Genomic DNA, 27,230 nt, shown 5'->3' on the forward strand with positions numbered 1-27,230 from the left:
CCATGTTACTGTGAAAACTTTGTGGCTCCCACTCCCTTTATACAGCGTATGGACAGATGAATAGAAAAATGAGGACAAGAAGTAAATGAATGATAGGGAGGGATACAGGGTATGGGATGTTTTGGGTGTTCTTTTTTACTTCAACTTTTATTCTTATTCTTTTTTGTGTGTGGTAATGGAAATGTTCAAGGATTGACTGCAGTGATGAATGCACAACTATATGATGGTACTGTGAATGACTGTACACTGTGGATGATTGTATGGTATGTGAATATATCCCAATAAAATTGAATTTAAAAAAACTGGAGCTGATATCTGGAATTAGAGCATGGAGATGAAGAGAAATGGCAGGAACCAAGACGAAACGGAACAAAGTGTGATAAGGAAAGGGTGAGTAAAGCAACTGAGGGCAGCACGTGGTCTGCATCAAAAGAAGGGTAAAGCCAAGAAGGCAAGCTGGGGACAGTCTGCAAAAGGCCTCAGCCAAAGGCAAAGAGTTTTCTGCATGGGTAAGGGACTTTACAAAAAGGATCTCTAATGGCAACTGTCGGGGTGGGGGAGGAAATCGGTAAAATGATACCCAGTAAGTCTACAGAATTCCAAGACTCAAAATGTGGAAGGCAAGCAATGGCTCAGAGTCCCAGCCCCTCTACTCAATGGCTCCATGATACTGAACTTGTCCTTTAAGTCTCAGTTCCGGAATCTGAAAAAAGATGGTGACAACTCAGCTGTTGCTCAGTTTGAACAAGGTAATAGTTGAGCTCTATAAAATGTAGAGACTGCTTATATACTTTGTTCCAGTTATCCCATTCATGGGGGGAGGGGAAAACTAAGGCAACTTACACAAAGAAGCAAGTTCCTTGGAAAACAACCTTAAGAGAACTTTGCCTCCCGTGTCAATAAATGCTTGAGTATGATGCTTCCACCTGGGAACCCAACTAAGGCCTAAGAGCTGTACTGTCTTTAATAAGAACCAGGATGAATACAGAAACTTTTTTCAATAGCTCAAAGCTCCTGATTTCAACCCTAGATGATCTCAGATGCCCATAAACTGCTAAGACTATCTCACAGTGGGCTGGCTGGCCAGCTAAAGAGGAAAACCAAATTAACTGCTCTCTTCCTCCACCCCTCCCCCTAAACCAGCTCCTTCTCTTAAATCTGCCCTTGAAGGCACTTCTGAGGAAACACCACTTCCTTGCATTTCAGTTCAGGGCCCCAGTGATTTTAGTGTTTCTTCAGGCACACTACAACCTCAAAGTCTTTCCTCATTCGTAACTGGAGTACCACCTGCCTTTCTCAATAGGGTTGTGAAGCTGAAGTGAAAGCATTATGTCCTGTCTATCCTACATTATTCAAATGGAGGACCCTTTTGTTAAACACTTCAACACGGTGTGACATTGCATCTCTCCCCACCAGAATCTGGCCCCATCACACCTATAGTCATTCCCAAACTGGAGACAGTGTGGTTTCCATCTGCCTTAGCATTTCCTACCTGCATTCATTTGCTTATGCCATTCTCTCTGACAATAATGACTTTCCCAAGTCTCCACTCCAAATCAACTTATCCAAAAATCCACTAACCACCCCAGCCATTGAACTCTAGCATCTTCTTTAGGCTATTTTGGCAACTCTTATTTGCCTTATTTTACAACTATTCTCGAACCTCCAGTGCTTTTATTTTACACTCCCCAGAGCTGCCAGAAGTCTTTTGCTTATACTAAACAATTAAAAATCTGTCAAATGAACACAGAAATTCAAAATGGTTTATCACTCAGGACAGCTATACATATTAATCACTCTCCCAGAAGTGTAACTTACATGCTACAAATAGTAATTTACTCTGCATTGTTAGAACTGATTATTTTTTTAACAGAAGTTTACTAAGTAACATTTCAAAAACTGTTCTTCAGTAATGATTCATTCCTTGCCGTCATGGAGCTTAGAGTGGGAGGGGGCAAAACCAAGTAATATTTCAAACTAAGTTTTAAAGTGGATGTGTAAAGTTCAAGGTTACACAGCCAGAGAGCTGGTGGTCAAATGCCAACTAATATCTACATATGCAGTCAGAACATGCAAAAGAGAAATATTTCTAGCAGTGTATATGAGGGAATCCAGTATTTTAAGGAGTTAAGTGTCAGACTAAATAAGAATTCGAGCGAAAGCACTGTCTACTGTGGCCAGATTTATGCCCCACAGATGATAATTCTGGGCCAATTCCACTACCAGAAAAGAGTCCAGATTATAAAAGCAAAAGGTAATCCACAGGGCTCACTGCTCACTAGACTGAAGCTATCCACTGCAACTCTGATTTTCTAGCCTCAATGAATTTTAAGTAGCATGAATAAAAGATAGACTCAAACTAGCACACATTTTGCTCCAAAAATAGGCCCCTCCACCCTGGCAAAAGGTTTCTCTAGGCTCGTAAGGAAATTGGCTATACCATGGGGACAAAAAGAAACAAGTTACTACCAGAGTGGCTAAGATTTTGTAAAAGAAAATAACAAGTGTTTATAAGAATCTGGAATTTTCATAAACTGTTGGTGGGAATGTGACACAGCACAATGGCTTTCTTTTTTAACTGTGGTAAAATATACATAATATAAAATTTTTACCACTGTAAAGTGTAAAAGGCAATGGCATTAAGTACATCCTCAGTGTAGTACAACTATCACTATTATCTGTTTCTAGAACTTTTCGATCACCCCAAACAGAAACTCTGTACCTATTAAGCAATAACTCCCCATTCCCTCCTTCCCCCAGACCTTGGTAATCTCTAACGTACTTTCTGTCTCTATGAATTTGTCTGTTTTAGATAGTTCCTATAAGTGGAATATTAACGATATTTATCCCTTTGTGCTTGGTTTATTGCACTCAAAATGTTTTCAAGACCCAGAACTCCACTCTTTTTATAGCCAAATAACATTCAGTGAAGTTATATATTGCATTTTGTTTATCATTCATCTGTTGATTATTGTGAATAATGATGCTCTGAACATTGATGTACAAACTGAGACCCTGTAATGAATTACTTTGAGTATATTTACCTAGAAGTAGAACTTCCAGGTCATACGGTAACTCTAGGAATGGCCAAACTGTTTTCACAGCAGCTGCACCTGTTTACATCCTTACCAGCCATGCATGAGGGTTCCAATTTCTCCATATCCTCTACAACATTTGTTATATCCCATTTTCCATTTCTGTAAAAACTGCCATCCTAGTGGGTGTGAATGTGGTTTTGTGTAGCATTTTCCTGGTGACTAATGAAGCTGAGTATCTTTTCATGTGCTTATCGGCCATGTGTACACCTTCTTTGGAGAAATATCTATTAAACGCCTTTGACCATTTTTAAACTGGGAAGTTTTCTTTTTGTGGTTGAATTGTACGAGTTCTTTATATATGGTGGATATCAGACACTTATCAAATATATAGTTTGCAAAAATGTTCTCACATTCTGTTGGGTGTCATTTCACTCTCTCAATAGCGTCCTTTGCTGCACAAAAGTTTTAAATTTTCTTGAAGTTCCATTTATCTTTTTTTTTTCTCTTGTTGGTTGTGCTTTTGGTGCCATCTGTAAGAAACCACTGCCAAATTCAAGGTCATATAGATTTGCCCCTATCCTATGTTTTCTTCTAAGAGTTTCATAGTTTTAGCTCTTAATTTTAGGTCTTTAATCCATTTTTAGTTAATTTTTGCATATAAAGTAAGGGTCCAACTTCATTCTTTTGCAAGTAGATTTCCAGATTTCCCTGTACCATTTTTTGAAGGGATTCTTTTTTCCCTACTGAATGGTCTTGGCACCCTGTCAAAAGTCAACTGACCATAGATATGAGGATTTATTTCTGGACTCATAATTCTATTCCATTGGTCAGTATGTCTATCCTTATACTAGTACCACACTGTTTTGATTATTGTAACTTTGTAATAAATTCTGAAACCAGGAAGCGTGAGTCCTCCAACTTTGTTCTTCCTTTTCAAGATTTTTTGGGCCATTTGGGGTCCCTTGAAATTTCATATGACTTTTAAGATGGGTTTTTCTATTACTTCAAAAACGCCACTGGGATTTTCATAGAGTTGCACTTATTGTATAGATCGCTTTGGGTAGAACTGACATTTTAACAATATTAAGTCTTTCGATCCATGAACACGGGATGTCTCTACTTATTTAGGTCTTCCTTTAATTTCTTTCAGCAATGAATTGTAGTTTTCAGCATACAAGTCTTGCGCCTTCCTTGGTTTTACATTTATTCCTCAGTATTTTATTATTTTTGATTCTAAATGGAATTGTTTTCTTAATTTCCTTTTCTGAGTCTTCATTAGAGTATGTAGAAATACAACTGATTTTTGTTAGCTGAAAGCATAATGACTTTGGAAAACTGGCAGTATCTTTAAAGATATTTTAATAGATATATACCCTAAAACTGCCATTCTACTCCTATGTATTAACCCAATGGAAATGTGTAATCAAAAGACATGCACTAGAATATTCATAGCAGTATTATTCGTAATAGCTACAAAGTACAAGCTAACCCAATATCCATCAATGATTTAATAACTAATTATGGCATATCACATATCCATCAATGATTTAATAACTAATTATGGCAATGAAAATGAAGCTACAACTGAACACAACAAAGACAATTTCATAATGTTGAGTCAAAGAACAAGATACAGAAGAGTACACTGTACATGAATCCATTTACAGAAAGTCTAAAACAAGCAAAATTAATCTATAATGTTAATCAGCAGACTGATTTACCTTGGGGGGATAATAATGACTTGAAGGGTGCATAAGGGGGCTTCTGAGTTTGAGAAAATTCTCCACGTTGTTCACTTATTTGTACATTTTTCTGTATCTATGTTCTACCTCAATTAAAAGCCTACTAAAATATAGAAGAAATGACAAATTACTTAAAAATAAGGGCATGCTTTACTTATCCCATGTCACCATGGCAAATAAACCTTATTCTGGAGCTGCACTCATCAGATTCTTTACCTGATGTTATTAAACATTCCAAAATACAGCTAACCCCATGATCTCCAGGAAAGGATCTGCAGCTTCGCATTATTGTCCATTAGGAAAGGTCCCACAGGTCAAAGAGTCCAAGTGTCCAGTCCACTCCACAATTAAATTCTCATACCATTTTCTTTGCTCAATTTCATTAAAGGAAAATATTAAGTAAATATTCACAGGAAGAAAATAACCAGTTAACACATTCTGTTCTTCCTCTGGTAACTGGGTAGTTAATCAGATTTTTCTTCTGTATTTTCCTAATTTTTTTAAAAGTACTTACTAGTTTTATAATTACAAAAAGAGAAATGTCTTTTAAATAAAAGGTGGCAAAGAAAAGAAGCATCTTTATTAAGGGTCAAATGCTGAGGCAATCATGTATAATTGAAAAGGCAGGATGGTACATGAGAAAGGGTTTTAGGAGACTTGGATTAGCATTCTAGCTGGGCCATCTGAGCAGCCAGCCTCAGCTATCTTAGGCAGAAATACAGAAATGTCTGCCCTTTAAGCCTACAGAGTTGTTTTGAGCACCAAATGAAATCACATGTAAACTGTAAGCACTACACAAATATTAAAAAGCATATAAAAGGAAAGCTGGGCAGGAAGGTTTCCACAAAAAGTTAATAATCCTTAACAACCATTAACTGAATGGTGCAGGTCAGATGATTTAAGAATAGCTCTCAACCTGGGGACTGCCCCGATGACCCAGTTATTTCAAAGGGTCCCCAGATCTGTGAGTACGAGAATTGTTGGTAGACTGACTAAATATCATATAAGAAGTACTATTTTTCATATTAAGCCTATGCTGCCATAGAATTAATTAAAAGGCTAATTTTTAGCAGCTTTGCCATTAGGTACTCTCAAATAACTGTAACTGAAAAGTTTATCAAACAGGAGTTAAATTTTTTTATTACACATACATGCAAGGACTGGAAACCAATGATGTAACTATCTGTGTCACAATAAAGGACCCCTGAACTGAGCTGGATAACTCCAAGGAAAACGGTACTAACAGAAAGCTTCCTTTACTGTATCTGGCAGCAGTCACAAAACCGTTTGAAAACCAGGCAAGGTTGCAGAATTCCTTCAACTGCCCAGGTTCCCAAGCCTTCCTTAGATTTAATCTTTTCCGAGGGCAAGCAGTTCTCGGCAAGCAGGGAAAGGACAACCCAATCAGGCAGACTGATCTAGCAGGGATGACCTCACTAAAACAGGGAGTCCTAGGCGAGGCTTTCGGGCCCCTGCACCCAGTGCTGCGTCTTCACGCAAATAAACGAACAAGGCCAACACTGTGTGTCACCACTGGAACTAACTCCCAAGCTTTCTTCCTCCCCCACGGAGACATTTTGCAAGTAGCTATTCTTAAATTTGTTTTTGAAACCCCAGCCTGGAATACTAAAATTGAAACTAGTCAGAGATGTGGCAAAAAAAAAAAAAAGCCTGTTCTGATTTCACTCACGTTACTTTTACCTTTAATCCACAAATCACGCTGACCACAACCACCATCAAGAAGTTTTAAAACATAAATGCAAAGTATATTTCTGTCTGTAAGGCTATACGTGGGAAGGAAAAAGCAAAGCATAGAGATGTGAGAGCAAATAACCGAAAAGATCAACACTTTGCATTGTGTTTCTACAGCAAATGGCAGTCAGATTAAGCAGAGATCAGATGGCAGTAATAGGTAAGTTGTATAGTAATACATAGGAATGGAACCCTGAGAATACAATGGCAACCTTATATGGGAGACAAGAATGAGCAGAAAGCCAATAGCTGCAAAACGGGGATGACATCAGTGCCAAGGGGAACCGATGTTTAGCCTTTCTCAGGAGGACAGTTCCTCCTTACTTGCCCCCAAAACCTTGCCTTACAGCTCCCAGGTCAGTATCTGGACAAATCTATCCAGCCATATTTGTTGAATTATAATGGAGACTTTGATAATTTGTCATAGAATTAACAGTAAAACATTTATATCAAATCCCAAAAGGAACAACAATGTATAAGACTACTGTCACACTACTACTGTGTTCTGGGTTTGTTACACTTCTGCACAGAAAGGCTCATGTCAAATGTAAGTGCAAAAGCGTTACTAACGCATACCTCTTTGAACACTTATTAAAAGATAATCAAATAACCAAAACTCTTCTCCTTACTTGAAAGTAGGGAGAGGAATCTCATTTAAAACCACACTTTGCTATAAAGCAATGTTCTCTGATTATGGGGCTTGGGGGAATAGGCAAGGTTGGCCCCCATAAATAAATACGTAAAGAGGCAAATAGATAAACAAATAAAAGTGTTGTTCCCAAGTAGTTGTTAACAATTACCTGGACGTACATACCAGTAAAACCATTTTTAGCGTCTTCCCCTACATTCCACCCTTTCTTGTTTACCCATGCAGTTCTACCACAAAAGCAAAACCCTAATTTCCTTTTACAGAAGTGGAGACAATTGTGGGAGATGGGATGACACCTGTTTTGTCTAGGATGTTACCGGTACTGTGACTGATAGGGGCTACATTAAACTTTGTCTGTCAGCTGAAGAAAAAAAATCCAGCATGCCAAGTGTACTTTGTTCAAAGAGCACCGCAACATCTAACCTTTGCAGTGCAATGGAATAGCAGTGACATCGATTCCCTCTTGAAAGAAAAAAAAAAAAAAAAAAAAAAAAATGCCACTACAGCAAAAGAAACAAGTTTGGTGTTGAAGGTTACTCTTCAAAAGACATGATCAATTGGAAACTGTCTTCTAAACCCTTCAAGAGCAAACCACACAAATGCTGTTGTTAAAATTAACAAAGCTTTCAATTCAGCTAGAACACCAGACTCTTTGGATTACTACGGATTCATTTGCAGAGAGGAGAAATAACTCCTTCTTCCAAAGCCTCAAGTTCTACTGCCACGTCATTCCACAACAGAATTCCTAGCCAAGACCACTCACTACTTTAAAATTCCTTCAAAACAGGAACCATGTCAGTCTCTTCTAAATCAATACCCAGCAATGTCTGATACCCTGTAGACACTCAGAACATTTGGTGAATGAATGAATGTTGCCCATCACTACCCTCCTTTAAACCCAAACATTATTTTATTTATAGCCAAAATACTTACTACTCACTTAAATATATCAGGTTTATTAGTAAAATTAAAAAGGACAAATGAGAACACAATGGGGTTGTGAGCACAAAGCTTCAGCTTGGATAATATCCTCAGGATGAGAAATACTCATAACTCTTGTTCCAGTTCTTAGACTCAAACCTGAACAAATCCTCCAAAGTTTGAAGAGAGGACACACTAACAGGAGACTTTATTAATCCATGGATGGGAAGTCATGTGGCTGATCAGCTGCTTAAATCACAAGGAAGAGACAAAAGTCTGTTCTTTCGGAATCCAAAGAGAAGACAGAGTATTCTCAACAGGGAAGAACCAATTGGCTGGACACTTATTTCCTAACTCCGCATCTTTGCTAAAGGTAGTAAGTTCACATGGCAGGCTTGACAAAAGATTTAAATAAAACAATTTTCCAAACCTAAATTAGCAAGTACTTCAAGGGCTCATATAACACAACTACAATAATATGTGTTAAGTCCCAATTGCAAAAGGAATGACTTACGGCTTTAAAGAAGAACTAAGGCTACCTGAGGAGGCTTTGAAATGACATCGCTATAAAGAGAGGACTGGAGGGGCAGATACTAGGTGGCATAAGAGAAATCACAAGCCTCAGGAGCACCTGAAAGCAGAATAACCTAAAAGCAGAAAACAAGACTCTAAAGTCTGACTACATGAACTTAAATCTCAGCTCCATAACTTATTAACTGTGTGACCTTGCACAGGTAACTTAACATCTCTGTTCTTCAATTACCCTATCAATATGTGGGCAAAACAACGGTACTTCAGAGAGCTGTTCATAGAATTAAACGATGTGTACGGAGGTCTCGACATGATGTCCAGCACACAATAAGCGCTCAAATATTTGCTATTCTTATTCTCAATATCCCCACTTTTACAAAGTATTATGCTTTGAAGGCCCCAGTGCAGTCAGAATTCCAAAGTAGCTCTTCGGCCAACCACCAACTTCCCCCCCCAAAAGTTTGAAAACTTCTTTCAGTGTTAAGCATAACAGGCTTATCACAAAAAGCTCCCTGTCTCCCACAGCCAGAGGCTTCTCCCATGTATACAAGTCTTTGAGGCAAGCCCAGTGCACGTGACTTGACTCACTGCCTTGACTCAGTTGTCGTCGGGGAACCTCTCCCACCAAGAGCAGGCTGTTCAACTGAACAGGACAGATGGGAACGTGGCTCAGCTCCGGGAACCTGTCACCAGGGCCCGCGCGATCGGCGGTGCCTGGGTCAGCGTATCCCGACATGGGCACGGGAGGGATCGGCTCCAACACCCGCTTGCTCGCAGCTCCAAGGGATTCAACCGGCTGGCGCGTCCCGCCGCGGGCCAAGCACCCCCACTCCTTCCCCGCCCCATGCCCAGGGGCCACCCAAGTCAGGAAACCCTCTCTGGTCTCGGTTCTTGACGCCACCAGTAAGCAAGGCGCGGGAAGACTACCCGCCCGGCGCCGGCACCCTGGGCAGAGGTCACACCCGGTGACCTCTGACCTCTCCCCGACCGGGCGCGGTCCAGGCCTGCTCCTCTGGCCCAGAGCGAGGCGAAGTTTCCCACGGAGGCCCGGAGTGAGAACCTGCCCAGGAAAACAGGAACGACGCGAGGCCCAGCCGACCGAGGGGCGGAGAAGGGGGATGCGGCCAAGCAGACCGCCGGGCTGGGCCCGCTGCTTACCACGGCCGCTCCGCTGGAGGCTCTGGGCCGGGCGCGTTGCGAGGACTCCCGCCGAGGAGGCAAAACAAGGAAGTTGAGGGACAGAGAAGTCCAAGTTCTGCTACCGGTGAGTCGCTCCGCGCTCTTAAAGGTCCAAAGCAGCCGCTGCCTCCGCCTCGGGCTTTATGGCCAAGACTCCTGCCCCGCTCCCACTTCCGCCACCGCCGCCGCCCCGAGCGGAAGTACCTATCACGAGACGCTCGACGCCTAGGGTGCGTTGGCGGGGCCCCGCCTCAACTTTGCGTCACGTTCCGGCCGCCTCTGGCCTGGGCCTGGGTCATACAGTAGAAACATGTCGGCCCCCGATCGGTAGTCGCCATCTTTAATGTTCGTACAAGAAGCAGGACGGCGCCATGATGGATCCACAAAAGGACTCCAGCTACCTGGATTCTCAGCCTGGGGAGAGAGGACGAGGTAAACTTGTGTCACTCTCTGGAAGGCACTGATTACGCAACCAAGTAGTCCTACTGTGTGCTCCGAGCTCTTCAGGATCCGCAAAGCCTCCGCTAGGAACGAGCTTGCCCAGTGACACATCTCAGGTCCTTAGAGACAAAACCTGACCATTTGACAGACTAACCCAAGGGTAAAGAAGAGCATTCATCTTCATTGAGGACCTGCTGTGCTATAATATACTAGTCACTTTGAACGTCTCCATTAGTGCTTATTTTAACCACTTAAGAAAAGGGTATTATTACCACCGTTCTGCAAATGGAAGCTGAGATCAGTACAGAAGGTCACACAGTAAGTAGCAGAGCCAGGATGCCAACTAAGGTCTTTTCTGATGCCAATGTGTGTGATCTTTTTAATAGACGACAGATAACTGCACCAATTGTTTAGCTGGGTGATAGAGATACACGAGTAATTAGACATCGCCAGATAGCCCAAGGAAATTGAACAGGAACTTAAGTCTCCGTAAATTTAGTATTAAAAGAGAGGCAATAAAGATGGTTGTGGTAGATCTCTTTGCAAGGTGGGGCACTCTCTCAAGCCCCAACTCTATTGAATACAATTAAGATCTACTCAGAATTTTATATCCATATTCAAAAACATGGTCTTCTCATAGTGTTTATACTATCTTGGTTCTTGCAAACTCCATTTTTTCTGTTACAGTCCAAAACCTTTGGAATAAATTTTTTTGCATGTTAGTATGCTATCATATATTTAAAAATAATATACATACATAAATATATTTGATTGCATAAACATGAAGTGTCACAAAAAACAGGTAACAATTGTAAGGTAACCTGAAGAATGAAAGTGAAGGGTTGGAGGAAGGGGTAGGAGGGAAACTAAGTTTTCACTTTATATCCATATTTATATTTTTGTGCCTTCAGCAATTTATATAAATACAGTTATTAATCATTTAGTCTGCTTTTTAATTTTTTTTAAATGTAAATATTTATTTTTAATTCTGGTAAAATATACATAACAAAAATCATTTTAACCATTTTAAGTGGACAATTCTTTGACATTAAATACATTGAAAACACAGTGTAACTTTCCCCAGTATCTGTTTCCAGACTATTTTCATCATGCCCAAACCAAAATTCATACTCATTTAGAAATAAGGTGGCTTACCACTTGTGGTAACCACTCTTCTGTTTTCAGTCGCTATGAATTTGCTTATTCTAAGTATTCCATTTAAGAGCAATCATACCATATTTCTCCTTTTCTGTCTGGCTTATTTCATGCAACATGATGTCTTCAAAGTTCATCCATGTTGTAGCATGTACCAGCACTTCATTTCTTTTTAATACTGAATAATGCTCCTTATGTTATATGGATATACCGTATCTTATTTATCCATTCATCAGTTGATGGATACTTGAGTTGCTTCTACTTTTTGGATATTATGAATAATGTTGTGATGAACAGTATAGTCAAATATTTGTCCAAGTCCCTGCTTTCGGTTCTTTGGGGTGTATACCTAGGAATGGAATTCCTGGATCATGTGGTAATTTTATGTTTAACTTTCTGAGGAATCACCACACTGTTTTCCACAGTGGCTGCACCATTTTACCTTTCCCGCCAACAATGTCTAAGGGTTCCTATTTCCCACTCCTCATCAATACTTGCTATTTTCAGTATCTTTAATAATAGCCATCCTAGTGGGAGTAAAGTGATAGCTCATAGTTTTAGTTTGCATTTCTCTATTGGCTAATGATGTTGAGGATCTTTTCATATATTTATTGGTCATTTGAATATCTTCTTTGGAAAAATGTCTATTCAATTCTTCTGCACGTTTTTTAATTGGGTTGCTTGTCTTTTTGTTGTAGTTCTTTGTATTTTCTGGATATTAAACCCTTATCAGATATATGGTTTCCAAATATTTTCTCCCATTCTTAGGTTGTCTTTTTTTTTTAATTTTAAACTTTTTATTTTGAAATGCTTTCGAACTTCCAGAAAATTTACAAGAATAGTACACACCCCTTTCAGAGAATTCTAACATACCCCTATCCTCCCAGATACCCAGATCCACAAATTTTAACATTTTGCTACCTTTGCCAAATCATTCTATCTATTCATCAATCTGCCAGTCCATTTGTCTATCCATGTATCTATCTATCAATCCATTTTCTGAACACTTGAGTGTAGGTTGTATACATCATGCTCTCTAAACACTTAATACTGCCATGTACATTTCATGAAAAACAGGATATTCACATATGTACGCACCTTAAGTGCATTTACCTAGTTCAAAAAATTTAGCATTGATATAAAGCTTACAGTCAATATTCCAGTTTTTTCATATGTCCCAATAATGTTCTTTTGAGCCTTCTCTCCTCCCATCTAGGATCATGTATTGCCTTTAATTGTCATTGTCCCTCTAGTTGCTCTTATTCTGTAGGTTGTCTCATTTTCTTGTTAACATCCTTTGATGCGCAAAAGTTTATAATTTGATGAAGTTCATTTTGTCTATTTTTTCTTTTGTTTTTTTTTTTTTTGTTATTTTAGTGAAAATTCTAAAAATCCTTTGCCTACTACAAGGTCCTGAAGATAGTTCCCTATGTTTATGTGGGAGGTTTTTACAGTATTAGCTCTTATATTTAGGTCATTTATTCAGTTTGAATTAATTTTTGAATATGATAAGTAGGGGTTCACATTATTTCTTTTACATGTGGATTTCCAACTGTCCCAGCACAATTTGTTGAAGAAAATATTATTTCCCAGTGAATGGACTTGGCTCCCTTGTCAAAAATCAACTGCTTATAGATGTATGGATTTAGATCTCGACACTCAATTTTATGCCATTTGTTGCTACTTCTATCCTTATGCCAGAACCAAACTGTTCTAATTACTGTAGGTTTGTAGTAAGTTTTGATGTTAAAAAGTCTGAGTCCTCCAACTTTGTTCTTCTTTGAGATTATTTTAACTTGGTGAGGCCTCTTATAATTCCATATGAATTTAAGGATCAGCTTTTCCATTTCTGCAAAAAAAGGATGCTGGAATTTCTGTAGTTAATACATTGAACATATGGATTGCTTTACACAGTACTGATGTCTTAACAATATTAAGTCTTCCAATCCATGAACATGGGATGTCTTTCCATTTATTTAGGTCTTCTTTAATTTCTTTCAGCAACACTTTGTAGTTTTGAATGTACAAGTCTTTCAACTCCTTGGTTAAATTTATTTCTACATATTTCATTCTTTTAAATGCTATTGTAAATGAAATTGTTTTCTTGATTTCATTTTAAGATTGTTCATTACTGGTGTATAGAAACCCATCTGACTTCTATGTATCTATCTTGTATCCTGTAACTTTGCTGAATTTGTTTAATAGCTCTAGTGGCTTTCTTGTGTATTCTTTGGGATTTTCTGTATATAGGATCATGTCATCTGCAAATAGGGATAATTTTACTTCTTCTTTTCCAGTTTGGATTTCTTTTATTTCTTTCTGTTGCCTGACTGCTCTGGCTAGAACTTCCAGTACAATGTTGAGTAACAGTGGTGACAGAGGGTATCCTTGTCTTTTTCCTGAGCTTATGGGAATAGTTTTCAATCTTTCATGATTGAGCATGATATTGGCTGTGAATTTTTCGTAAATACCCTTTATCATGTTGGGAATGTTCCCTTCTATTCCTAATTTTCTGAGTGTTTTTTATCATGAAAGGGTGTTGGATCTTTTTTTTAATTAAATTCAGTTTTATTGAAATACATTCACACACCATACAATCATCCATGATATACAATCCACTGTCCACAGTATGATAACATAGTTATGCGTTCATCACCACAATCTATCTGAACATTTTCCTTACATCAGAAAGAACCAGAACAAGAATAAAAAATAAAAGTGAAAAAAGAACACCCAAATCATCCCCCCATCCCACCCCATTTGTCCTTTAGTTTTTATCCCCATTCCTCTACTCATCCATACACTAGCTAAAGGGGGTGTGATCCACAAGGGGTGTTGGATTTTGTTACATGCCTTTTCTGCAATGGTTGAGATAACCATGTGGTTTTTTCCTTCATTCTATTAATGTGGTGTATTACATTGATTGGTTTTCTTATGTTGAACTATCCTTGCTTCCACCAAAGAACATGACAATGATTCCATTTAACTAGAAGTTAAGACTGCTACCTGGCCATTTTGGGTTCCTCATGCCTCTGAATCAACAGGTAAAGAAGGGGATTACTGAACTGGCTGGAGTGATTGATCCTGACTATTAAGGGGAAATAGAACTGCAGGTACACAATGGAAGTAAAGAAGAGTTTGTGTGGAATACATGAGATCCCCTAGAGTGTCTCTTAGTACTACCATGCCCTGTAATTAAAGTCAATGGAAAACTGCAACAACCTAATCTAGGCAGGACTACCAATGACCAAGAAACTTCAGGAATGAAAGTTTGGGTCACCCCACCAGACAAAGAACCACGGCTGAAATGCTAGCTGAGGGTAAAAGGAATATGGATTGGGTAGTGGAAGAGGTTAGTGATAAATATGAGCTATGACCATGTGACCAGTTACACAAACAAGGACTGTCATAGCTATGAATATTTCTTCCTTCTTTAGTTATGAGTATGTTTGTATGTATATATAAAGCAAATATCTTTGTTTTCTTCCCTGTCTTATCCCCTTAACACAAAACTCAATTGTCCTGCATACAACCGGAAATGCACTAACTCTCCCCAGAATAGGGAACAAGTCCTTGGGTAATATTTACTCTTAAAGTTGATATCCTATAACTTAAATACTCGACATGAAGCTAACACCATTATGACATATGATAAGACTGAAGACAAAAATGCACCCTTCAAACAGTGTAGTTATATAGCAGTATGAATGGAAAAAGATGTCCCAGTGCTGCCCCAAAGCCTGAGAAGAAAGATGGGGTGTCTTTCTGTGCTGAACATGCCCATAGGCGTGACCTGGCATTTCATGCTCAAATGAAGATCAACCCAGGGCCTGTGGGTGCAACGCTCTTGTGCCAGCTAAGCTTTTATGCTAGGACAGAGCTTCGTTCTCAGACTCTAGAAAGTAGCTGCAGTGAAGCCCCCTGTGCCAATTTGGATGTATTATCTCCCCCAAAACACCATTATCTTTGATGTAATCTTGTGGGATCAGATGTCTTAGTGTTGATTAGGTTGGAACCTTGTAATTGAGTGTGTCTACGGAGATGTGACCCACCCAACTGTGAGTGACACCTTTGATAAGGGTGTGACCCCTTGATTGAATGTTTTCATGGAGGTGTGGCCCCACCCATTCAGCATGGATCTTGATTGGTTACTGGAGTATCAACTTTAAGAGTAAACTAATCAAGGCCCATGCTGAATGGGCGGGGCCACACCTCCATGGAAATTATCCAGAATTATCACCCACGGTTGGGTGGGGTGCATTTCCATGGAAACAACCTAATTCAAATGTTCCAACTTAATACCCACTAATATGTCTGCCTCCACAAGATTGCATCAAAGAACATGGCTTTTTCTGGGGGACACAATATATGCAAACTATATATTGTACCCTATTGTCAGTGTCTTACTGTGGACACTTTATGGCCTTAAGACTGTAACTTTGTAGCCAAATAAACCCCTTTATAAAAGCCAATCCATTTTTGGTATTTTGCATGACAGGCAGCATTAGCAAACCGGAACACCCCCCAAAATTCTGGATGAAGACATCTGGAGAGATAGGGAGCAGGAACCCATTACTGTGGATCAGACATGGAGAGGTGACCCTGACAACGAAGCTAACAGCATAGACAGTGATCAAGAAGACCCCCTAAAACATACTGGTGTCCACACAGCAGAAGAAGTGGCCCTGATTATGCGTGAGAAGGTAATCCATTTTCAGTCTTTGCACAATGATCAATTTAAACAACTTCAGAATCTGCTCAAAGAGGAGCAGTGTCGTTACTTACACAATCGCAAAGTGGCACACAAAGCTCTTAGGTAGTAGCCTCTTGACTGGCCCAGAGGGACTTTTGGCCAAAGAATGAGAGAACTTAAAGCAACTAAATTGCCTCTGGTGATATCGCCAGCGCTATGGAGTGGCCGCCCTGCTACACAGGCAGTTGAAGGGATCCAGAATGCTCGCTGTAGGTGGTGCTACCCCACGGGTTCATGCCACTTGTTCCAGTCAGAGGTGTTTAGCCTTTCTGGATGATGTTCATTGTTCCAGTCAGTCTCTTCCAATGACCAGACACACCTTACCCATATCTTTTTACTTGGCCTGTTCAGGCTCTGATTTCCTTGCTAGAGTGAGGGCTAGTGGGAATGTCTGCTAGTCTTTTTAATTGAGAGTCTTTGTTTTCCTTTGGCCCTGAATCAAGGCCAGCATTTTGATGGAGCTTTTGGTTTCAGCAAGAGCCTAAAGAAATGTCTTCGTATGGTCTGTTGACCATTTCAGAACTTTGGAAATGTCAATTCATTAGAAAGAAACATCTGAGTCATTGGTGATAGACGTGAGCTAATATTTATTTGTAGTCTTAATAAAAACTGGAAATCCAAAACATAGGGATCCTTGATTTAACATGTTCATTAGAATTATAATGCCATCAAAACTATTACCAAAACCCACTGTGGAAAGTATTTTCCATCCAAAACAATGGGACAGTTCTGGACTGTGACCTTCCTTTGGGTGTTGTCCCTTATTGTATGGTCAGATCCCTAACCTATATGTTTTAAACTTTATTCAATAGTGAGAAACTTTGTATTTCCCAAAATGGGCTATTTTTTTTTCTCCTTTCAGTTAATTTGCTTTTGAAACTATCATAATTTTTCTTGATTCTGTTATGGGACTATATTTACCTAATATGGTAATAATGGACTACAAAAATTTTGAGTTGTTTATTGGGTTGTGAAAGTGCATCTTTATTATGGACATTGGTTGAAAAAGTTGATTTCACTGGACAGGCACTAGTTAATTAAATGTGATGATCTTCATTATATGAGAGGCACAAATTTTACTGAATTTCTTACTGATTGTAAGAGATATCAAATATCTGGAAAGTAAAGTGTATTTTTCTTTAGTAGGAAGATGAGAAGGAGAACTTTCTCTTTTTTTGACAGGAAAAGTGAATTTTTATATTGCTTGTTAAATATTTTGCCAATTTATTAATTATTGCAACAATAATGTTGATAAAAGATTACTATCCCTAATATGCAAAATGCTTGTGCAAAGTAACTAAACACTAAAATAAATGCTTAAAACATAATTGGACAAAGGCTATTTATGGACAGATTTAAAAGAAGATGAAAGTGGCTGATAGTTAAAGTGTTTATCCTCAGTATCAATAAATGAAATAAGGACATTTTTTAATCTGTAAATTTAATATTTATTTATTTTTAAATATATATATATTTTAAAGAAATTTAAAAATATAAAATATATTTTTTAATGAGTAAATTTCAAAATATGGTAAGAATAAGGTGAAATAGTCCCTCCTAAACCCCACCAGTGGAAATATAGATTGATACAAGCTTTTTGGAAACCTTTACTACTCTTTGATGTAGTAATTCCATCTCTGGGAATTCATTTTAAGGAGACAATAAAATACAACCAGTATTTTTACATAAAAATATTTATCCAACTGGAGACAGCCTTAAAATTTTCAGAGATGGGGAATGGAGAAGTAAATTTGGCATAACAATGTGAAATATGTTAAGCATATTAAACATATTTAGCAATGTTTATGAATCACATAGGAAAACATTTGATAGTGACAAAAATAGGGTATGGAATTCTGTAGATTGTGACACAATCTATGTTTTAACTGCATGGAACTAAAGACTGAGAGGGATGTAATAAATGTGATTGTTTTTGGGAAAAAAAATAATGGTGGAATGAGAACATACACTTAAGAAACTAATAAAAGTAGTTACCTGGTATGCTGGTTTGGATGTATTATGTCCCCCAAAATGCCATGTTCTTTAATGTAATCTTGTAGGGGCAGATGTATTAGTGTTGATTAGGTTGGAATTCTTTCACTGAGTGTTTCCATGGAGATGTGACTCAATCAACTGTGGGCCAGACCTTTGATTGGATAATTTCCATGGAGACCTTTGATTGGATAATTTCCATGGAGGTGTTACCCCACCCTGAATGGGTGGGTCTTAATTGAATCACTGGAGTCCTATAGAAGTGTTCACAGAGAGGAGGGAGTGCTGCAGCCAAGAGGGACACTTTGAAGAATGCACAGGAGCTGAGAGTGGAGCTGAAACACAACCTGGGCGTAAGCATACACCAGCCACGTGCCTTCCCAGCTAACAGAGGTTTTCTGGACACCATCGGCCATCCTTCAGTGAAGGTACCCTATGTTGATGCCTTACCTTGGACACTTTATGGCCTTAAGACTGTAACTTTGTAACCAAATAAACCCCCCTTATAAAAGCCAATATATTTCTGGTATTTTGCATAAGGGGCAGCATTAGCAAACCGGAACACCTGGTATGTCAGTCAAGATTTTCCAAGAGAAATAAAACCGCTATGAGTGATTAGAATAAGGAAATAATTATAGGGGTCAGACTGTACACAGTTGTGGGAGTTGGCCAAAAGTCTAGGCAAGCAGTTGCTTCTGTGTTTCAGTGTTGAGATCAATGTCAATCACTACAAGTCAGGTAGACCAGAAGCCAGGAAGAATAGCAGGCATGAGAGCAATGCGTTGTGGGAATTCATGAAGACCAACAGGAACTCGTGTCTCTCTCTCCTCACCTCTAACCCAGGGCCACGAGTGGGTGACCTGCTGCAGATCTTCATCACAGAACTACACATGGCCCAAGATTCAGGAAAGCTGAAGGATGGGTTCTGGTGTGGGCTGGAGAAGATGGGTGTGGCCTATGTCAGCCAGGCCAGGAGACCCCGTGACACCATCCACAAGCTGCCCCAGTGCCCGGAACCCTGCATGAGCTTCAGAGTGTAAACAGCATGACTGCAGTTTCACTTTCATCTGCCAAATCGCAAGCAAAACATCTCTTATGATGAACACGAATACAGAACCATATAGAGAATTCTGGGAAACATAGTTCCAGCTTAGCTAAGTTGACACCAGGCAAAGTCACCACCCCTAAGGACTGAGGACAAGGGCAGGAGCTAGATTCTCAGTGCATATCTTCTGTAATATCAAGTTTTAACCAGGAGTCTGTATTAACCATCAAACATTTCAATAAGAAAAGGAAATCCACAAAGAGATCAATTGGGAGGCAGATGAAATGGTGCAGTGACAGAAGTTGGAGGAGAAGCAGTATTAGACATTCTTGCTGAGAAGGTGACATTTGAGCAGAGACCTCCCTGACAAGATGAAGCCAGCCTGTTGAGAATACTTGGGAAGAAAATGTTACAGCCGGAGAAATCAGCAAAGGCAGAAGCAAAAACACACACGATTGGGAAAACCTTGTGGCTCACACTCCCTTTATCCAGTGTATGGATGGATGAGTAGAAAAATGGGGGGATGGAATGATTTGGGTGTTCTTTTTTACTTTTTTTTATTCTTTTTGGGATAAGGAAAATGTTCAAAAATAGATTGCAGTGATGAATGCACAATTATATGATGGTACTGTGAACAGTTGATTGTACACCATGGATGATTGTATGGTATGTGAATATATCTCAATAAAACTGAATTTAAAAAAAAAAAGAGAGACACATAGCATATGTATGTTCACATGAAGTACTAAAACAGGCTAACCTAGTCTATGGTTAAAAAAAATCAGAACAGTAGTTGCCTATAGGGATTTGGGGACAGGGAACTTTCTGGGGTGATAGTAATGTTCTAAATTTTGATAGGAGTTTGCATTATGCAGATGTATAAAACTCACCAAATCATACAGTTAAAATCTGTGTGTTTCACTAGATGGGGATATTTAACCTCAAAGGGAAAACAAAACAAAACCATAAATAAATACTGGACTCGAGGATGTACATGCCAAAGAGTTTAGGGGGAAGTATGCCAGTGTCTGCAACTTATTTTGAGATGTATCCCAAAAAAAAGATGGATGGACTGGATAAGGATATGTGATAAAACAAAAATAGCAGAATGTGAGCAATAGCATCTAGGTGGTGGGTAAATGGGTATTCATGTACAGTTCTTTCAACTTTGCTTTATGTTTAGAACTCTTCATAATAAAATGTGAGGGGGAAACACACACACACACATACACACACACACAAAACACAACCAAGTGTCCCGTTGAAGGAACAGCAAAGAAGCCAGTGTGGTTGGAGTAGAATCAGCAAGGGGGAAAGTGGAGAAGAGGTGAGATGGGAGAAGCGGGCAAAGTTAAGTTATCTGGAGGCTCAGTGGTCATGGTAAGGCCTTTGTAATTTATAAAATGGGTGATGTGAAGTCCCTGGAGGGTTTTAAACAGACTGTGTGTGTGTGTGTGTGATTGAGAGAGAGAAAAGAAATGAGTGCCTCCCCCAGGCCCTTACCTGCAGAGCCTTTCCTGACCCCACCCATTGCTTCTCTGTTCCCATGGTGATCCCCTCAGCCCTGGTTTGTCCCTGCCATGGCTCCGTGACAGCTCCTTCCCTGTCTGCTCATTCATCTGCCCCTCATCCAGACCAGGTTGCTCCTCAAGGGCTGGCACCTTTCTGATCTGCCTTGATGTCCCCAGAGCCCCACTGGTCACCGGAAAACTTACTGCATGATTGAACAATTCAAAGTGGAATAAAATGTGGAATTATCCTAACACCGCTTTGCATGATTTATGAAGTTCTCTGGGTTCTGCCCTTTAAACATGGCCAATTTTGCTCAAGGGTTGCTCCCTCGGCAGTGTTTACTAAGCCAGGAGTTGCTGGCTGTCCCTAGGTGCCCTCACTCACCGGCTCCACCCCCAGCCTTCCATCCTTGGTTACGTCCTAGGGCTTCCAGCACCCAGTGTAAGTGCCTGTGTCCTTCAGCAACTCACTTGAGCTCTCTGGGCCTCATTATGCTCCATTTTAAATGGAGCTAAAAAATCCCACTTCTATGAGTGATTGGTGGAATCAGATATGAAAGTGATTTGTAAAGTGCTCTGCCCTGTTTAAGGGAATGATTGAAAATACACGTCAGTTGCAGGATGAGCTAAATCTCAGGAGGTGGCCTCAGGTACTTTTCCACTAGGTGGTGTGAACGGAAGCAAAGATTCATTCATTCATTCAAGCATTTGTTCAAAAGGAATCAATCCCTGGTTTCCAGGGTGTGACCTTAGGGACACAGAGATGAACCAGCCACTGTCCCTGTGCACCTGGAGTTCCCGGTCGTGTATATGTGTGTGGTCGGGGAGCAACTCATAAAAAGACAAGCACATATCACACTACAGTGTAACTTCATACCGCTCTGCATCACGACACTCACCATGGGCTACTTTCTGAAGGCTCCCTGTGCACAGTTGCTGCTCTCTGCCCATAGAGACTTGTTTAGAGATGGGCACTTGACCAGATCCAGGCCCCTCAGGGCGAATACCTCTTAAGTCTGGGTTTTTTTGGGGGTGGAAGGAGGCAGATCTGTTGGAAGAAAGAAGACCTTTCCCCCAGGTAGAAAGAACATAGCATGTCTAGAATTGCTGGAGGCTTACTTATCACCTTGAGGGGGGAAGCTACCAGAGAACGAAGCCAAAAGAGAGAAAAGCAAAGAGATGGAGAGAGGCCTGGCTTTTATGATAAAGTTTTTTGGCACCTGTATCCAGCTATACCTGGCTCCACCTTCCCACTCCCAGGCCTGCATCACTTGCTTAATGGAAAGTCACAGCCGCTCCCAGGGGCTGATCTCAGCAGGAGCTGCAGCAGCTTTGGTGTCCTACCTGACTGGACCCACAGAAGCTTTTGCTTCCTCAGTGGCTGCCCACAAGGGGCCCGGTAATAGAATCCAGAAATGTGGGAGAGTGAACATCCCCATGGGTAAAGCTTCCGGAAGGTATTGAGAGCAGACGGACAGCTACATGTAGAGGGTAGGAGAAGAGAGAACATGTCATAACTCATTGCAGAAACTGCTGACGATTCAGTGCTTCTAGAGGACAGATTTAGAGGGAAGGAAGGGGGAGCAGCAAGGAAACCCAAGCAGAAAAACCAGGCCACAGTAGGTCACAAATTCCTCTGATCCGGATGTTGAGAGGGTCTTTTCCTGTTTTCCTGGCGTTGAGAACTAGGATCCAAAATTGAGGCTAAAGAGCACTGAGGATCTCACATGTAAGAAAGATTTAAAGACGTCCGTCAAGACTGTGCAAGAACAGGCCCCAGGAGTGTACAGACAGGTGGTGGAACCGGCCCTACCACAATCACTCACTCCCACCCCACCCCATAGGAGCAAAAGTGTGGGAAGAGGGAAGGGGAGTCTACATAGGTCATTGGCCCACTGGGTAGTATTGCTTTCTTTTTTTTCCTTTCCCCAAAGTGAGGGGGTTAGTTTCCAATGGACTTACTCTTAAAGCTTGGGTTGGGGCCTATAAGAGGAAGAGATGAACATTGTGGTGTCCAGTGGAACCTCTGGTTAGGCAGTAGATGTGTTGATCCTGCCTTCTGATCACCCTCCCTCCCCCTGGCAGGGAAAGGAAATACAGGAAGAGGGGAAGCTGCAGGGCAGCTGCTTGCAAGTCTCTCTGGGCTAAGGCTAATGTGCCACAGTTACCTAGGGTCAAATGGAAAGTGCAGAAGGGCTTCAGGCTTGAGCCATTGCAAGAATTATTAGGTTACAGATTTACAGTTCAAAGGCCATAAAAGTGTCCAAACTAATACCTTCACTGAAGAAAGGCTGATGGCGTCTGGCACACCTCTGTCAGCTGGGAATGCATATGGCTAGCATCTGCTGTTCCTTAGCTCCCGGGTTCTGGTTTCAAAATGGCTTTCTCCACAGTGTCTCTGGGCTTCTGTCTCTCTTAGCTTCTCTCTCTCAGCTCCTGTGGCATCCTTGCTTGTTCTCTCAGGGCGTTTCTCTCTTAGCATCTGGGGGTACTCTCTTAGCTTCTCCAGGGCAAATACTGGGCTTCATCTTTTAGCTTAGCATCTCCAAACGTCTTTCTGTCTACATCTCCAAGCATCTGGGTCTGTATTGGCTCTTAGCTTCTCCTGGGGCATACTCTGGATTACATATCTTAGCTTCTCTCCAAAATGTCTCTTTCAGATCCTCTGAGCTCCTTCTCTCCATGAACACTCTTAAAGAACTCCAGTAAACTAATCAAGACACACCTTGAATGGGTGAGAGTCACACCTTCATGGAAATAATATAATCAAAAGGTCTCACCCACAGTTGAGTGGGTCACATCTCCATGGAAACAACCTAATCAAAAGATCCCACCCATAATAAGTCTGCCCCCACAAGATTGCATTAAAAAACACAGTCTTTCCTGGGGTACATAACAGTTTCAAACCTGCATAGGCTACATTTGGGTTACCTTTTGTAATCAACTCATATGATTGCTACAAACAAGAGAGATAATCAATACTAGGCAGGATGATATCATAGTCAGTGGATGACTTCTAATCTCCACTCCTTAAGATCTTTGAGTCAAGTCTACCTCTTGGGAGGCTGAAATGAAATGCCAAGCTGTTCCTAACAGTCACTAGAATACTTAATAGTAGTTAATTGCCAGCTATGTGGAAGGAAGCAGGATAAGCTATACTTGATGATTGTCTCAAGGAGAGGAAAGAGAAAAGGATGAGCTCTTTGACAGGCAACTGCTTCTCACGTAATTTCACTAGGTTTTACAAGTGAAGATGCATTGTAGTTCTTGGAAAACCCTCATTTTGGAACTTCTAGAATGTTGCAGCTACCTAGTCACCCTCAGCTGTGACTCCAGGAAGGTGCTCATACAACTGAAACACTGAGCCCAGCATTCCACAGACTTGTGGGGAGCATTACTCTAATCTGCCTGAGAAATGGTAGTTTATGAGTACAAATGAGAACACCTTATAATAATCTCACGTAATTTGCAACCCAACAACCTGATCCAAATGCCAATGGCATAGCAATCTCAGGAGCAGAATCTGGTTGGGACACAAGTGACCCTGGGACTTGGGGTCAAATTTAACAATTACAAAGAATACATCATAGCAAGGATGCAGAAGGGAGTCCCAAGACCAAAAAGTTTTTAAAAGGTCCGGGAGGTACAACAAGGGTCAAAAGAAAACCTGTCCACTTTTCTCAAAAGTATTTGAGGCACACAGGTAATATACTGATCTTGATCTAGAACACCCAAATAATATATGACTAGTCAATATGACCTTCATTAGTCAAAGTGTTCCTGATATCAGAAAGAAGCTGCAAAGGTTGGAAGAGGGTCTAGGTATGCCTGTGTCTCAGTTGGTTGAGATTGCCTTTAATGTCTGCATCAACCAAGATCGGGTTCAAAAGGAACAAAAGCAGCAAAATATAAGACGTCAAGCCACTCTGATGGCTACTGCTTTAGGCTGCAATTTGCTGGAAACAAGGAGGACGTTATCTGATATGGACAAGCGATCATGGGTAAAACCCCTGGGGCCCCCTGTACCCAACTGAAAGATCACTTCAAATAGGGCCATGGCAATGTGCCTACTGCATTGGAAGCAAGAGCGCCCTGTTCTGGTTTGCTAATGCTGTCATTTTGCAAAACACCAGAAATGGATTGGCTTTTATAAAGGGGGTTTATTTGGTTACAAAGTTAGAGTTGTACAACCTGGGAGCAGGCAGATGCCAGCTCCGTGTCACCCCAGCTAACAGAGGTTTTCCAGATGCCAATGGCCTTTCTTCTGTGAAGGTACCCTATTGTTGATCCTTTAGCTTTATGATTTAATTAAGACCCATGCTGAATGATGGGCAGAGCCACAGCTCCATGGAAATAATCTAATCAAAGTTATTACCCACAGTTAGGTGGGTCACATCTCCATGGAAACATCCAATCAAGAGGTCACACCCTAATCAACACTAATACATTTGCTCCCACAAGATTGCGTTAGAGAACATGGTGTTTTGGGGGACATATTACAACCAAACCAGCACGTTCCACCCCCCCGAACCCCAAAATGACATGATCTTTCCATATACAAAATACATTCATCCAATAACACAATATCACAGGAACTTAAATCATTTCAGTAACAATAGGTAAGTACAAGATCTCATCAAAATCAGTTACAGGCATGGTTGTCCTAAAGCAAAATTCCCCTCTAGCTATGGACCTGTGAACCTCAGAAAAAGTTATCTGCTTCCAATATACAAAGGAGGGACAGTCATAGGATAAATGTTCCCATTTCCATAGGGAGAAATTGAAAGGAAAACAGGGTTCACAGAACCAAAACAATTCCTAAAACCCACAGGACAAACTCCATTAGATTTCAAAGTCTGGGAGTCATTTATAGAATGAGATTGTATCCTTGAGGCTTGAGAGAGCAGCAGTTCCACACTTTCCAAAGGCTTATGCAGCAGCCCTTTTCTCTCCAAACACTGGGGTGAGTGTTCCAACATATCCACGCATTGGGGAGAACACCTTCTTCTCGGCCCCACCCTCCTCAAACATTGGGGCAGCATGTGGACTCTCTTCCATCTCCAGGGCACACTCTCAACCCCATCACAACGGTGGGGTGACCAGGCTCTCCCCAATCCCTGGGGAATGTGCTCCACCTTCTCTGAAGCCTGGGGCAGCAAGACTATTTCTAAACAGCAGAGCAGTCAAGGTCCCCTCAATTCCCCAGGCATCTGAGAACCCTTAGGCGGCAGGTCCCACAAGGAGCCCCAGGTAACTATGATGGCGGCGGGGCGGGGAGCTCTTTGACATTTTGGTAGACACTGGAGCAACCTACTCTGTTCTAAATAAAAGACAGGATCCTCCTTTTTCAAGAACATTGGCTGTCACTGGAGTATCAGGGGACATGGCCCATGAACCTTTTCTATACAGTTTCCTTTACATGCCTGAGTGCCCTATACCATTGTAATTTCTCATCAGAGAAAATAAACACTTACTTTCCTCCGGAGCAAACCTGTGCTCTTCAAGCAGCTTTGCTACAAGTGGAGAGAGACATAGATCCCAGAATTTCTGGTGAGAGCCAGAATAAGGTAAGGCGTGTAGTGTAGGCCGATGGGATGCCAGGAAGGGCTAGGACAGCTGACCCGGTTCAAATAAAGTTCCAACCAGAGGCAAAGACCAGATAGGAGAGAAGTGTTAGCTAGAGTGACTATACCAACCCCCAAGAGGCAGTTTTGGGAGCTTCTAGGAATGGCTGGATTTTGGAGTATCTGGATCCCAAATTTTGGACTTCTAGCCAAACCTTTGTATGAGACCCTTAATGGAAAGGATAATGAGCCACTAACTTGGACTGCTGAATGCCAGCAGGCATTTCATGCTATTAAAAACTTTTAACTTGACCTTGTAGACATAAGGAAACCCTTCGATCTGTTTGTACATGATTGGCAAGGGCTAAGCCTTGGGATACTGATACAAAATTGGGACTGAACACAAAGGCCTATTGCTTGCTTTTTCAAACAATTGGATATAGTGACCCAAGGATAGCCAGTATGCTTCACAGCAGTGGTTGCCATTCGGTGATCTGCTGTAGGAAGCTGAAAAGTTTACTCTGGGAAAACCCACAGTAGTGCATACTCCTTGGATGATACTCCTTCTTGGCTTACTTCTGGGAGGCTAGGAAAATACTAAGCCATATTACTGGATACTCCAAAAGTAAAGATGAAGTCAGTCTCTTCCTTAAATCCTAACACTCTGCTTCCCAGTGTGCAAGAAGAACCCATCCATGACTGAATACAAATAATTGAAGAAGTCTATTCTAGCCAACCAGATATCATGGACTGTGCCAGTTTGAAACTGTTATGGACCCCAGGAGAGCCATGATCTTTTAATCCAATCTTTTTGGGTGGAACCTTTTGATTGAGTGTTTCCATGGAGATGTGACCACGCCCATTCAGGTGGTGTTGATTAGTTCACTGAAGTACTTTAAGAAAGGCACAGAGACAACAGCTCAGAGGAGCAGAGAGAGAGAGAAGCAGAGAAGACAA

General features: G+C 40.8%; 1 protein-coding gene, 1 non-coding gene and 1 pseudogene across 2 annotated transcripts in view; 2 read left to right on the forward strand and 1 right to left on the reverse strand.

Moving 5' to 3' along the window:
* RAB7A (RAB7A, member RAS oncogene family) overlaps positions 1–10,004 on the reverse strand; it is a 79,671-nt gene extending 69,667 nt beyond the window's left edge. Inside the window, exon 1 of the mRNA XM_037803078.1 lies at positions 9,792–10,004. The gene's annotated coding sequence lies outside the window, so the exon portion shown is untranslated. The remainder of the gene's footprint in view (positions 1–9,791) is intronic.
* Positions 10,005–15,049: 5,045 nt separating this feature from the next.
* On the forward strand, positions 15,050–17,338 carry LOC119527189 (annotated as a pseudogene).
* Positions 16,589–16,718, forward strand: LOC119510666. The gene has a single exon (XR_005211995.1). It is a non-coding gene; the product is annotated as a small nucleolar RNA SNORA2/SNORA34 family (small nucleolar RNA).
* Positions 17,339–27,230: the final 9,892 nt, after the last annotated feature.

The sequence above is a fragment of the Choloepus didactylus genome, chromosome 1, assembly GCF_015220235.1.
Source record: "Choloepus didactylus isolate mChoDid1 chromosome 1, mChoDid1.pri, whole genome shotgun sequence".
Classification (NCBI taxonomy): Eukaryota; Metazoa; Chordata; class Mammalia; order Pilosa; family Megalonychidae; genus Choloepus; species Choloepus didactylus.